Source organism: Ambystoma mexicanum, chromosome 10, assembly GCF_040938575.1.
Source record: "Ambystoma mexicanum isolate Mex_15411 chromosome 10, UKY_AmexF1_1, whole genome shotgun sequence".
Classification (NCBI taxonomy): Eukaryota; Metazoa; Chordata; class Amphibia; order Caudata; family Ambystomatidae; genus Ambystoma; species Ambystoma mexicanum.
In genome coordinates, this window is record NC_090932.1 from 855,677,512 (window position 1) to 855,692,011 (window position 14,500).

Below are 14,500 nucleotides of genomic sequence, written 5' to 3' on the forward strand. Positions count from 1 at the left end.
GTGTATTTTGTGCTCCAACAGGAGCTGGGCAGCGAGGCCCACCCACGCGGGCCTCCCCCTCTCTAATCCCCGCCGACGCCTCGGCCGGGACGAGAGATCCAAGACCCGCCCTCAACCCAAGCACTTTGCAACACACATTACCAGTCTCCTGTCAATTTCAACCCGGCGTGTAGACTATTCACTAACTGCTAATTCAATGGCCGCTAGGGATGGCTGCATTACACCTAACATTGCCCCACCTGCGATTCTCCTGAAAAACCCAGCCTATGGTTCGGGCAGGGTAAGATTAATAGGCAAGTGACAGCGGGATGAACGGGGATTGGGCTGTCCTATTGCTGTATAAGCTCCCCAACTTGGTCCCAAACCTGATTGAAACAAGAGAAGGCATCATAAACAAAAGCGCACACAGGTTCCATGCTGTGCGTGGGTACTTATCTGTAATTCATCAGAACATTCTTAGCTGCACCACGTGGCACCACCAGGGGGAAACCATCTTTGACTCTATATGGATTGAACTCAAGGAGCTGAGAGAGGCCAAGGGCATATTGGGTACTGACACAATATGCTATCCCCCGCTAAACAGTACGCTAGAAATTAGATCCCTACCCCCGCTTAATGCTGACTATTTCTCTGAAGTTAGATCACAATGCCCTGCGCTTTCTGGTGCCCATGCAGTGCCTTTGGGGCAAAGGATATCGAGCAAGTCCACTCTATTTAAGTAATTATCAAGGATGAGGGGGCGTGGCTAGGAAGCCATGTGAAAGGACGTGTCTGTACGGGGGCTCCCGAAGATCCATACATTATCCGACTGAAAACCGTGCAAGGACCGATGTAATTTGGCTGAGACTGATATGACTGCGTACATGAATCTCAGGTGAACGTGTGGACACGTTTCGATACGAGCCTGCACCGTGAGAGCGCAACAAGAAGCTAAAAGAAGACCTGGAGGCGAGAGTGCGATGAACGAGAAAATGGCCGCCGCCGCTTAACGAAGGAACAAAGGGGTGATTGATCTGGGCGCCTGACGGTCGCACTGGAGCGTGGTTGTGGGGAAGGTGCATGACTCGGGTGCATCGTGGTCATTAAAGACACCCAGTCCTGCGAGGCCGACGGCGCGGACCTGGGAAGGGAGCAGGGCCTGGCCGAAGATACTTTGTAACCGGAGCGTGCGGTGTGACCTGGAACTGTGCCCCGGGCCCTTCATGGCCTAAAGTGCGCCTCAAAGGGTGAGACGCGACCTGGCTCAGCTAGGTAGTAGACAAGATGGCCGGGGGAGCCGGAGGACAAAGGAACTTTGTGTCAAGAGATGTGGCGATAACGATGGGGCACCCGAAGAGCGCACTGTGACACCCTGCCCTAGATCCGTGCGGGGATAGAAGGACGGGAGACATGTCTAACAAGCCCCTGAGAGCGAAGACCAAACAGCCCACGCTCGACGAATACGCTAACACGCCTCCCGGCCCAGACGGAGCCAAAAGCAAAGATAAAACGCAAGCCAAGGAAATGGCCGCCGGGGGTGCGAACCAGGAGGTCCTCGCTGCGATCGCAGACCTGAAAGCGACCTGGGAGACCAAGCTCCAGCTCGCTGTGGCTGAAGTGAAGACCGCAATGGAACTCCAGGTTGGGGCAGTGCAGGAGGACGTGAACCTCCTAAGGCAGGACGTGCGTACTCTGGCAGAGCGCACGGAGACTTTGGAGAAAGAAATGGGCCCCACCGCGGCGGACTGCGCTGTGCATAAGCGTGAACTCCATGCCCTGGTGCAAAGCGTGGGCAATTTGGAGAGTAGGGCGGAGGAGGCAGAAGGACGCGCCCGGAGGAACAACATCCGTATCGTGGGCCTGCCGGAGGGAACTGAGGGCCATAATCCAACGGAATTTATCGAATACATGCTACTGCAGGAGATCACGGGAGGCACCCTGTCGCAGGGTTTTGCGGTTGAGAGAGCGCACAGGGCCTAAACTAGGAAGCCGCCGCCGGGAAACCCGCCCAGGCCAGTGATAGCCAAGATCCTTAATTACCGGGACCGAGAAAGGATCCTTGAACACTTCCGCAAGGGAGGCACAACACAACGAGGAGCGGCGAACATAACTGCCTATCCCGATTACACCCTGCAGGTACAGCGCAGTCGTATGAACTTTGGATCGGTGAAGAGGAGATTGCGGGAAGCGGGGGTTAAATACATGTTGCTCTATCCGGCCAAACTGAAGGTTTTCTTTCAGGGCAAGCCGCTGTTCTTTGTCACCCCGGAGAATGCTATGGAGTGGTTGGATGCACAAAACTGCCCTCAGGAGTCAGATGTTCAGACGGCCGGTGGAAAATAAAAGACGAGATAAGTAACGCTGTAGGCCCGGTCGGGTCACGAACATTGGGACTTGAATATAGTCATTGAACTCGCTGGAGAACATGCGTGCGTCAGTGGTTATGAAACGTGGTCCGTGAGCACGGACATGGTTGCGAAGTAGAGGAGCCTCCAGAAGCCGCCCTTTACACCCCTCTTTTGTGTTTAGTTTAGTCACTGTTAGTGGGGTGACACCCTGTCGGGTTCTCTATTTGGGTTTTCCAAGGAGGACTGAACACAGGGATGCCTGAGATCCAGGGATGGAGCTGGGCAGTTGTTTGGGGTAGGGGTTTGGGGGGGTGTTTTAGTTTTTGTATGAGCCTTGGGGTGAAACCGGGATTGGGTGTTCGCAAAGTGGGGAGGGATTGTCTCGGATGGGGGGAGGAAACTACTGATAGGCCATGGGAGACCTCAGGATATTAACGTGGAACGTTAGAGGGCTTAACAGTTATCTTAAGCGAAATAAAGTCATGTTGTATCTTAAGAGGCAGAAGATAGACGTAGCCCTGCTACAGGAGACACATCTAAAGCGAGAGAAACTGGAGCTGGTAGGGAGGAAGTGGAAGGGAACAGTGGTAGGATCAACGTACTCCGCCTATGCCAGAGGAGTGCTGGTGTGGGTGGCGCCACACGTCCCATTTAAGCTAATTGAGGAGGTCGTGGAGGAGGATGGGAGGTTGGTTATGGTGAGGGGGCTGGTAGAGAACAAAGTAGTGTGCATTGTAAACACATACGCGCCTAACCAGGAAACGGCGACATATTTTAGGACGCTGTGCACCAAGCTCAGTGTCGGGATGGGGGGAACGGTGATATGGGGTGGCAACTTTAATTGCGTGTTGAATCCCAGGGAGGATAGGTCGGATGACAAGATGGCTAAGCTCAGTCCGGCGGCTAAGGTATTGCAGACGCTGCTGGCGGATTTTGGCCTGGTAGATGTGTGGAGAGCGAAACACCCGGGCGTGAGGCAATACTCGCACTATTCGGCTCCGCATCTACTGCACACGAGGCTTGATTACTTTTTCGCTACGCCAGACATAGTCGCGGAGTGCGACCATATAGACTACAGGGCGAGAGTCCTCTCTGACCACTCGCCCCTGGTCATGCGATGGCAGCTGTATTCCCCACGAGCGCGTATACCAACATGGCGCCTCAGGGCGGAGGCGCTCAAGGACCCTGCCTTCAGAGAGGACATGAGGGAAGAGATAACTGCTTATTTTGAGGTGAATAAAGGGAGCGTTAAGTCGGCTGGCACCTTATGGGAGGCCTTTAAGGTCGTAATGTGGGGGATCGCCATTGCGAAGTCTAAGGGATTGATGGGGGGAGTCCTGGCGGATCTGCATAGAGCTGAGACTGAGCTGGAGGAGGAGTTGAAAGGGGGTGGGACAGATGCGGAGGCGGTCTCCAAATTGCAACAGGAGTGTGCGGAACATTGGGATAGGCTCTGTAATTTGAACTATAGAAAGTACATTGAGAGACTGCATGCGGGGGGAGATAAAACGGGCCGACTCTTAGCTTGGCTGTACAAGAGCGAGACCCCACGATCCCCGATCAGATTGGTAACCAATGAAAAGGGGGAGGAGGTAGACACCCAAGAAGGCGCGAACAGGGCATTCGTGGAATACTATAAGGTCTTATACAAAGATTGCGAGGGGGGCAGCCAGGAGGAGATAGACGAAGTACTGGAAGATGTAGGCTTGCCTAAGGTCAGCGATGAGGAGCGAGAGGAGCTGGATGCTCCGATCACCCTGGAAGAGCTGAAGGAGATTGTGAGACAGTTGCCCACTAGCAAGGCCCCAGGGGCAGATGGGTTCCCCAGTGAATTTTATAAGGCGTATGCGGAGGAAGTGCTCCCGCCCATGCTGGAAATGCTCAACGAAGCGTACGAGATGGGACGGTTGCCGGAGTCACTTAGGGAGGCGATTATAATACCGCTCCCCAAGCCAAATAAACCGGGACATGATTGTGGCTCCTACAGGCCCCTGTCGATGCTGAACCAAGATAGCAAGATCCTGACAGCTGTCCTGGCTACTAGAATGCGTAGAGTGATCAGCAAGTTGATCCACCCTGACCAGACGGGCTATGTCCCTAATAGGAACATTACTCACAACCACAGACGCCTCCACAGGGTGGTCGAGTGGGGTTGTAGTGATGACGGCGAAATGGCGATAGTGGCATTGGACGCAGTTAAAGCGTTCGACTCTGTTCGGTGGCCTTGGCTGCTGGCGGCTCTGAGATGGTACGGGATGGGACCAGGTTACGTTAGGTGGGCCGAGATGCTATACAGTGCACCACTGGCCAGGGTCCGCACGGGTGCAGTGGTGTCAGAGAGATGGCAGTTGGGCAGAGGCACTAGGCAGGGGTGCCCCTGGTCCCCAATGTTGTACATCCTGGCTCTAGAACCCTTAGCGATTTACCTCCGGCAGCAATATGACCCGGTCGGCATCGATGTAAGAGGAGAGTGTCACCTTATATCCCTGTATGCAGATGATATGCTGCTATACCTAAGATACCCAGAAGAAAATTTGCAGTATGTCTTAGAGGTGATGGGGAGGTATGCCTGGTTGTCCGGTATAGCGGTAAACCCCCAGAAATCCACTCTATTTCCGCTAGGGGGCTATGTGGGGACTCCGTTAGAGAGGTTGCCAGTGTTGCAGATCCCGTGGGCGACGAGATCCTTTAGATACTTGGGAATTGACGTGTATCACACGACTGTGGAAGAGCACAAGCATAACACTGAACTTGCTGTGGGGAAGATCGAGAAATGCATGAGGTTCTGGGAAAGATTGCCACTAGCGATGATGGGCCGGGGAGCTATGCTTAAAATGGTGGTACTGCCCAGGCTTCTGCATTATTTTAACAACATCCCTTACATGATTCCTAAGAAGTTTTTTGTGAGGCTACATAGTGTTTGCAGAGAATTCCTGTGGCACGGCACGCGCAACAGAGTCGCACTGTGGAAGCTGCAGAACTTCTACGAGAAGGGCGGAGTCAAACTGCCGAACTTTGAGGCATATTATGTGGCAGCGCAGCTACAATATGTGTCCAGGTGGCTCTCTGACGACGAGACCCCTGAACACAGGCTGTTTGGGAGGGATTGCTCCCCTTTTTATCTGCGAGAGGTGATCTGGGTGACTAATGCATGCATGAGGGAGCGGCCTAGAATGCTAGCTTTGGGACGGAACATGTGGAAACGGGCCTGCCGGATGATGGGTAACCCTTTGCCGTGTGTGTCGCAGTTCCCATTGGTCGCACTGGCGAAGGGAGATGGGCAGCTCAGAGTAATCATCCGGATATACTGGGAGTCAGTGGGGTTGGTCACCATGGGAGATATTTGGCAGGATGGGACCATCTTGGAGTTCGAAGAATTAGAGGCAGGGTCGGGATTGCACAGGGGTCAATATATGACATATCACAGGATAGTGCAGGAGATCCGGAATAGGTGGCCCGAAACTACCCTGGCCGATGAACCGGACGCCACGGTGGAGATACTATATGACACATCGGAGGGCGGGCATGAGGTCTCTAGGTTGTATGAGATGTTGATGAGGAAGGTTGGGAGCGATTTAGTGCACTTGAGACTGGAATGGGAAACAGAGATGGGGGCCCCGATGGCAGATGGGTTGTGGGAGCGAGCCCTGGGGTATCATAAAAAAGTATCGAGAAATGCCAGGTTTAAGCAAATACAGCTTTATATAACGCACAGGGCATACATGACCCCCTTGAGAATATCCAAATTTCGGGATGTTGGACGCCAGGCGTGCCCCAAGTGTGACGAGGAGAATGCAGACATGATACACATGTTCTGGGCGTGCCCAGTAATTGCAGGCTATTGGGGTGAAGTGGCGCAGAAGCTGGCAGGAAAGGGTGTCATGCTCAAGGTGGATTCGGCCTGGGCCTGCTTACTGGGGGGATATCCCAGAGCGCGTAAACTTAGACATGTCGAGAAATTGAAAGATTTGGCTTATGTGCTTGCTAAACGTAGGATTGCCATGGGATGGAAGGAGTGTCATAAGCCACGAATGGAGGTCTGGTGGAGGGATCTCCAAAAATGGGCGGAGGCCGAGACGGCTGTGTGGCGGGATACCAGTATTGCAGGGGAGGAGGAGGAAATGTGCTCCCTCGCGGCATGGAAATTGTTGATAGCTGAACTGTTTGGAACGGGGTCGGCTCCAATCGAATCTGAGAGCGATGACGCCCCCCCGTTCACAGCGGATACCGATGGCGAACACCATACAGGCTCATAGGGGGGAGGGATGGGGATTGCAGTGCTTTTTGTTGTTAAATGTGTTTATTTATGTTCAGTTGTATTGTTGTTTGGTTATATATAAAATAAAAATATATTTTTAAAAAAAAAGTAATTATCAAGGATGCATGTTCAGGATGTTGTACTCATGCTATGTACCTAGAGGATGAAGGAGTGGATTGGCCCTTTTGCGCACTCCTAGACAGCACCTAGTTATAGGATCATAAATTATGTAACTGCATAAACCTTATATTTGGAGCAATATTCAAATGGGAACATACGGCCTCATCACGAGTTGGCCAATATCTGGGCGCAGTTACCGTTGAGCGGTATTAGCATTAACGTCGGGAGCAGTCGCGCAGAAACCGCTGTATCACAAATCGGTAGACAAACGCATACGTCCCAGGCGTTAACACCAATACTGTTTGACCCAAATAACGCCCGGAAGCATGCGAACGCCTGAAATTCCAGCCTAAAAAGTGCAAGCTTCGTCTGCAGTCCACACTGCGCGCTAATAGCCTGCGGTAATACCGCCATGGGAAACACGTTATCGCCGGAACGAGAAACAAAGCAGCGTCCAATCAGAGCCGCTGGAAGCCATCCAGTGAATCAGAGCACTGAAAATGTCAAAGGAACGTGTGAGGGGCAAGTCTGGCCTGGATAGGCTGTGCAAGCGGAAGTTCACAGAGAGTTATGTTATGTTATATTATGTTACTTGCCATTTATAGATCGCCTTATATAACATTGGTATGACCTCAAAGCGTTGGTAGGTTGAAAGCCCTTGGGAACCGTAGTTGAGGTAGATAGTGTTGCGTGGTGCATGGGTGCACCGGATATGTGTGCAGCTGGTGTAGTTGTCGGATGATAGCTGCTTCTGATCGATAGGTGTGGTGCTGAAGAGATCAGTTGGATGTGTGCAGTGTGGTGGGTGGACACCCAGACTGGGTTCTGGCTGCGTTAGGCCTGAGGAACGCCTATGTGAGCAGATGGCCGGAATGTGCTCAGCTAGCTGAGTTTTATTAGAGTGATGAGGTGTTCATGGGGTCGTATTCGTATGTGGACAGCTAGGCTGAATTATCAGGGGTATAGCTGTGTTCTGGTTGAATGATGGTGTATGGTAGAGAGTAAGCGTAGTGGTATGATATGGTGGTTATCAGTAAAGTGCCTAAAACCAGGCATGTGAACAGGACGGTGGGACATACATAGCGATATATGGATATATAGCGACAGGGGTCAGTACAGGTATATATGAGGATACAGTATATAAGGTGATACAGATATATGGCATACGTAGGGGATACTAATATATAGCGACAACACGGGAGCAGGTGCACAGTGATACAACGCGTGGGGCGAATTTCAACAGGATCCACTCATTCCATTCTGCCCCATTCGTTCAGTTCACTTTGTTACATTTTATTTCTGCTTCGTCTACTCAATCCATTCCATCTATGCTATCTATGTCATCCATTCCACTCACGCCATTCATTCTGCCTATTCTAGAGTGGGATGTGCTATCATTCACAATTCTAGCTAAGTGAGGGATATGCTACCAATCATAGTTCCACCTAGGTGATGCGCATGCTATCATTTAGAATTCTATCGAGGTGAGGGATATGCTATAATTCGTAATTCCACCTAAGAGTGGGACATGCTATCATTCACAATTCCATCTAGCTGTTGCACCTGTTGTTGTTTTCAATTCAATCTAAGTGCGGGATATGATATCATTCACAGTCCCCCCCCAAGAGTGGGATATGCTATCATTCACAATTCCATCTAGGTGTTGCACATGCTATCATTCCAATTCTATCTAAGTGCGGGACATGCTGTCATTCACAATTCCATCTAAGTGTTGCACATGCTATCATTTACAATTCCAACTAAGTGAGGGATTTGCTACCAGTCATAATTCTATCTAGGTGAGTAACATGCTAACATTCGCAATTCCATCTAAGTGTGGCACATGCTATCATTCACAATTTCATCTAAGTGTTGCACATGCTATCATTCATAATTCTATCCAAATGAGGGATATGCTACCAATCGTAGTTCAATCTAAATGTGGCACATGCTACCATTGACAATTCCATCCAAGTGTGGGACATGCTATCATTCAGAATTCAATCTAAGTGCTGCACATGCTAGCATTTATAACTCTATCTAAATGAGGGTTATGCTATCATTCACAACTCCACCTAAAATTGGGACATGCGGTCGTTCACAATTCCATCTAAGTGTGGCACATGCTATCATTCACAATTCCATCGAAGTGTGGCACATGCTATCATTCACAATTCCAACTAAGTGAGGGATAAGCTACCAACCATAGTTCTATCTAGGTGAGGCACATGTTATCATGTCTAATTCCATCTCGGTGTTGCACATGCTATCATTTAGAATTCTATCGAAGTGAGGGATATGCTATCATTCGCAATACCATCTCAGAGTGGGACATGCTATCATTTACAATTCTATCTAGGTGTTGCACCTGTTGTTGTTTGCAATTCATTCTAAGAGTGGGATATGCTATCATTCACAATTCCAACTAAGGGTTGCACATGCTATCTGGTTCAATCTAAGTGTTGCACATGCTACCATTTGTAATTCTATCAAAGTGTGGTACATGCTACCATTTACATTTCCATCAGAGTTTGGGGCATGTTATCATTCACAATTTCATCTAGGTGTTGCACATGCTATCATTTACAATTCTATCTTGCGGGATATGCTATCCTTCACAACTTCCGTCTAAGTGTGGCATATGCTATCATTCACATTTCTATCTAGATGTGATGCAGGCTAGTGTTCACGATTCAATCTATGTTTGGCAAATGCTAATATTCACAATTCCATTTAAGTGTGGCACATGCTATCATTCACAATTACATCTAAGTGTGGCACATGCTATCATTTATAATTCTATCCAAGTAAGGGATATGCTACCAATCGTGAACTAACAACCCTTGTGGAGGAGGTGATTGGACACCAGGAAGAACTATATGGGCCCCATCAAAAGAAGACAGGGTCCCAGCGGCATGCCAAGATCTGGGCAGAGATCACACTATAGGTCACTGCGGTGGTGTCTCCAGTGACGGCAAAGACTGCTGAAAACGATTCAATGGCCTGTGGGTCCGAGCAGCCTGGCACAGCACATGACCGATAGCACGGTGACCGGGGAAGGGCGGGCCACCACCACCATCACCACCAGAGCTGGCCCCATTTTAGGAGCAGTGCACCACCCTCATTGACATGGCCTCCATCGAGGGAGTAGGAGGAGCACAGGCAGGCACCGGCAACCAGGTGTAACGCTCACCTGATTCCCGCAGAGGCGCCGGTCTTGACTGGGCGAATACCGTATCTTCAAAGGTGATGTGTAACACACGGTTGGCTCTTTGGGCTGGACCTCTGTGCACTGTATGTCTGACTCGAAGAGTAAGATGTCTGCAGATAGAAAATATGGGATTAATGAACTGGGTTATTGGGTGTCTCTCTCTTCTTCCCTTTCTCTTCTCCTGTAGAACCCCAAAGGTTAACGCTCTCACCTTAGGTAAGTGAACGCCGTGCTCTCCATCTGCCTCGGGGCAGGGTGCCGTAACCAGTTTCTTCACTGGATAAGGGTGCAGGCCTCTTGACTTCAGAGGACTGCTGTCCGTCGTTTACTGCACAAACGGTAAGTTCCGAGCATTTCAAATGTCTTTAAAAGTCTTTTGTAATGATGTCTCTTATTTTGCAGGGTTCCGCCGATGGCGGATGACGGGCCGAAGTGAGTTGAGGATGGAACCCGTGTGAGGAATAGAAGCGCCTGGAAGCACGTAAGTAAGCGCTTGTTGCCTGCTTCACGATGCGCACTAACTGTCCTTTTATCTTGCAGGTAAAAGTTCGGAGCTGCTGAAGGGTGCCGGAAAACCCACTGGGTTCGGCGTGGGAAGGAGTAATGGCACGTGAGTATTAAAGTTACCCAATGTCTTTAAACGCACCTTCTTTTGTCTTTCAGATGCGGGATGCAGCGCCGAAGGCCTCCGGAGCGTGCGCAGAGTTGGTAAGCTTTTGTCTTTCAGATGCCGGAATGCAGCGCGAGGCGTTGGTGACAGCCAATGGACCAGGTAAGAGATGCGCTGTCACTGAAGACCGTAGTGCTAACCTGTTCTTTCTTGTCTTTATAGGTGTTGCTGAAGACTGGATTCAGGATGGTAAGCCTTTTTCCCTTAGGCCCAGGATCAGATGCAGAAGACACGATGAGCGTTCTGCTGCAGAGGATGCAGAATAACGCAAAGCAAGATTCATCCATCGGGTGTGGTTTAAATAGCCTCCTGTAGTGCTTAGGTGTCTCCTTCCACAGCCTCGCCTAGAAGAAAAAGAGTTCCTGCTTTCCAGAAGAGTCCCAGTGTTCTGAACCTAGGGAGTGGCTCCTGCCCCACCCAACAGGAAAAGTAGTCCCAAACAGAAGAGGATCAGAGGCTCAACTGGCAGGTAAGTAAGCAGCATGGTCTGCTGCAGGCAAGTCCACCCAAGCATTATGAGCCCGGCGCTTCCAGTGCTGGGACTGGGCATATTTATGAGCCTGGTGCCACTGGCGCCAGGACAGGGTCCAAAAGGTCCCAATTGGGACTGATTGGCACTCGGAACCTGGGTTATGGGTCTGCTTTCAAGGGAGTTGGGTAAGTCCTGACCTTTTGGAAGCAGAGATCATGACACCAGGAGGCTGAAGCTGAGTCAACCGCCCCAATGCCAAAATGCAATGTGAACAGGCCACCACACCATCCCATAGTGTGAATACCCGAGAGCCTGGCATTGTGACATGGTGTATTGTGTGGGAGCGACCACAGGCACCCACGGCAGCACCCATGTGCCACTGCACCCAGGCCACCCCTGTAAGTCAGTGTGGAGAGAAGCCAATGGACACATGCAAGCACATGTACAGGTTGTGTATTGGGTCTAGTTACTGTGTCAAAAGTAGTTATCGATCAGTGCCTGTCAGGCCAGTCTCTCCTCCCTCACCCCATCACTGTGTGTATCAGCCTTGGGTACGGCCACATGGTCATCATCATCCCCTGGGGGTTGCCTGTCTGCGTCGGGGGTAGGGGCACATTCCGCCTGAGGCAAATGTTGTGCAGCATTGCACATGTGAAGACGATTTTGCCAACTTTGTCCGGGGCATGCATGAGGGCCCCTCCAGTCTGATCTAGGCACCTGAATCGTGCCTTCAAAAGCAGATGTGTGTCTAGCTGTGGGCATGGCTGTATGCGTGGTCATGTGGTGTTCTTGGGTCACGCACAGGGGCCATCAGCCAGGTGAGCTGCAGGTATCCTGAGTTACCTGCATGGGATGGAATGACAACATCAGACATTTGTACCATGCATGGGTCTACAGAATCAGAATATTTTGCCATTATGCACCGTGGGCATTCCTGTCAGCAACAGGGCCATGCAATGTACATGTGTGATGGGTGTATGTCCTTCCTATTTCATGCCATGCATTATTTGTCCTGTACATGCACCCTGTGTTGTTGAGGTGGCAGTCCTGTGGCGGCTGACAGTTGGCTGCACACAGGATGGCTGCTGTGTCACAGGTAGACACAGCACTACAGGTAAGGGGGTGCATGGCCCACTTTTACTCATTATGAATAGGCATGAACTCACATGTTTGATTAGTGATAGGGTGTAGTAATATTCCCTTCAATAATTGAGCAAGGGACACCGGGAGCCTTGTGCCCTCGGTTGCACCTGCACCACTCCTTGGATATGGTTGACCCATTGGTGCATGGAGTCCTCCAGGTTGGGGCTACTGTTATGACTGGCTGATCAGGGGAAGTAGCTATTTGTCTTTTGATTTGCTTTTATCACTAGATGATGATAAATGTCCATTACACCAACAATTTTGTTTTACAGTTGATGCATGTTTCAATGCACTAATGGGATACTCTCCCTGGGATGTTGATGTACATGTTTACTCCTCAGTATTCATTTCACACAGTACTTTAGGGACTAGGGAGTGGGATCGTCTCACTTCGGATTGCTATCTGGGGCCCTGGATGGACTCACTGTTGGGTGATGAGGTGTGGTTCTGCACTGCAACACATTCAGTGTGCATTCTGGTCATTGTGGTCTGATGCACTGTTGTGTTTGAAACAGTGTGTGTCCATCACCATGTGTGGGTCCGGGTGTGGTGGCTGTTCACATGCGCCCTTGGATGCCCACCGTAAATGCTGCGGGTGCTGCTGGTGCCTCCTATTGGCAGGCAATGCTTCCTGTGGCTATACCCCTCCTTTTTTACTTGTGTTTATACATGCATTTATAGCAGGGTTTGTACTCACCCACTATCCAGGTTGGTTGCCCCTGTTCCTCTCCATGTAGGCCGGCAGTGTGCTGTTGCGTAGCACCATGGTGTCATGGGTGGATCCAGGGTAGCGGGCACAGCAGTGGCTGATGATTAGGTCAGGCGCACAGGTCACCTGCACATACAATGAGTGATAGAGCTTGCGGTTCCGAAATGGGCCTGGGGTGCAACCAATGCAACATGGGTGCAGTCGATGGCTGCAATGACGTTGGGAACTTGTGCAATGGCATAGAAGTGTGCCTTGAGGTCATTTACCTGGGCCTGGGTGGTGGGCAGTGCCATGTGCAGGTTGACCTGGCACAGCAGGGCATCCAGCACCTGGCCCAGGACTGCACTGAATGTCGACTGGGCCATGCCATGCATCATGGTCACAGAGTGTTGTAAGGTGCCCATCCACAGGAATTGTAGGACTGCCACCAGTTTGACCAGTGAGGGCACGGCTGTGCGGATGGCAATCCTGCTCCCAATGTTGTTTTGTATTGTAACCAGCAGCTCAGTGATGGTCGCCCGATCCAGCCTGCCCTCTGTTACTAACTGGGGTGATAGCCTGACCCTGTGATGGGTGCACTCCTAGCTGGGGCTGGTCTTCTCATCCTCCTCCTCCTCATCCTCATTCCACCCCACCGCCCCTGTGTTCCCTGTGCCCTTCCCTGGTTGTCCAGCATCTGTAGCTCCAGGCGCAGCATGTGAAACTGCATGTCAAAGCTCTCAGCAGAGAATGGCAGCATGGTGTTTGAAAGTGTGTTTTGGGGCCTGGGTTGGTTTTATGTAGCCCTCTGGTGTGCATTGCATGCACCTGTGGATTTATTCCAGGCACCTGGGTTCATATACCTCCAGCTGGAGGCTGGGGGTAATTCCAGTTGTATTATCCCCCGTTTTCGGGCGGTAATACCAATGGAAATGGAATTGTAACAGGTCTGTAATAACGCTCTGTGTTGGCGGCGGGATTACAGCAGGCTGTAATAACGGCGGTCCCTTTTGGGTCTGGCGCCCATTCTGTAAGGTCGTGATCGGGCGCAGTGGTATTCCAGGCACTAATCCCGTTAAGGCCGCATTTAAAGGCTACCGCCCAACTCGTGATGAGGCCCATAGTCTGTTGGATATTTGCCAGGCTCTAAGGCTGCTGTGGTAGGTTTAATCGTCTTAACTGCAGTGAGGGTGGACTGTTTTTTAATTGAATGACTTACTGTAGATTTCTGTACGTGTCACGATGTACTTTTATGGCCCCAGGCAGAAATGCATTTACTGATGATGACAGTAACCCACATGTTGTACCACAAAAATGTATTATGTCATAGTGGTGATTGCCTCTTGTAGTCTTAGCCAAACAATATTTGGTTTGTGCCAATAAATCTCCATTATTGGCCAATCCAAAGCCATCGTTGCACAAAAGGTCAAGCCACTCACCAGTCTCCCTTTTCCCCTCGGACCATTGCTTTTTTCGAATAAGTTGTATAGCCTTGTTTTTTGCAGGGGACAATTGCCCCGATTTCCTAGAGGGCTAGGTAGGAAGCTCCTGACATCCTGGGCAGTCAACCTTTGCAAGTGGACCATGCTGCTCCATGGGTTTTCGCTCCTA

General features: G+C 50.7%; 1 protein-coding gene across 8 annotated transcripts in view; it reads right to left on the reverse strand.

Annotated features, from left to right (window-relative positions):
• Positions 1-14,500, reverse strand: part of LRRC34 (leucine rich repeat containing 34) — a 397,826-nt gene that overhangs the window by 170,356 nt on the left and 212,970 nt on the right. The window lies entirely within an intron of this gene.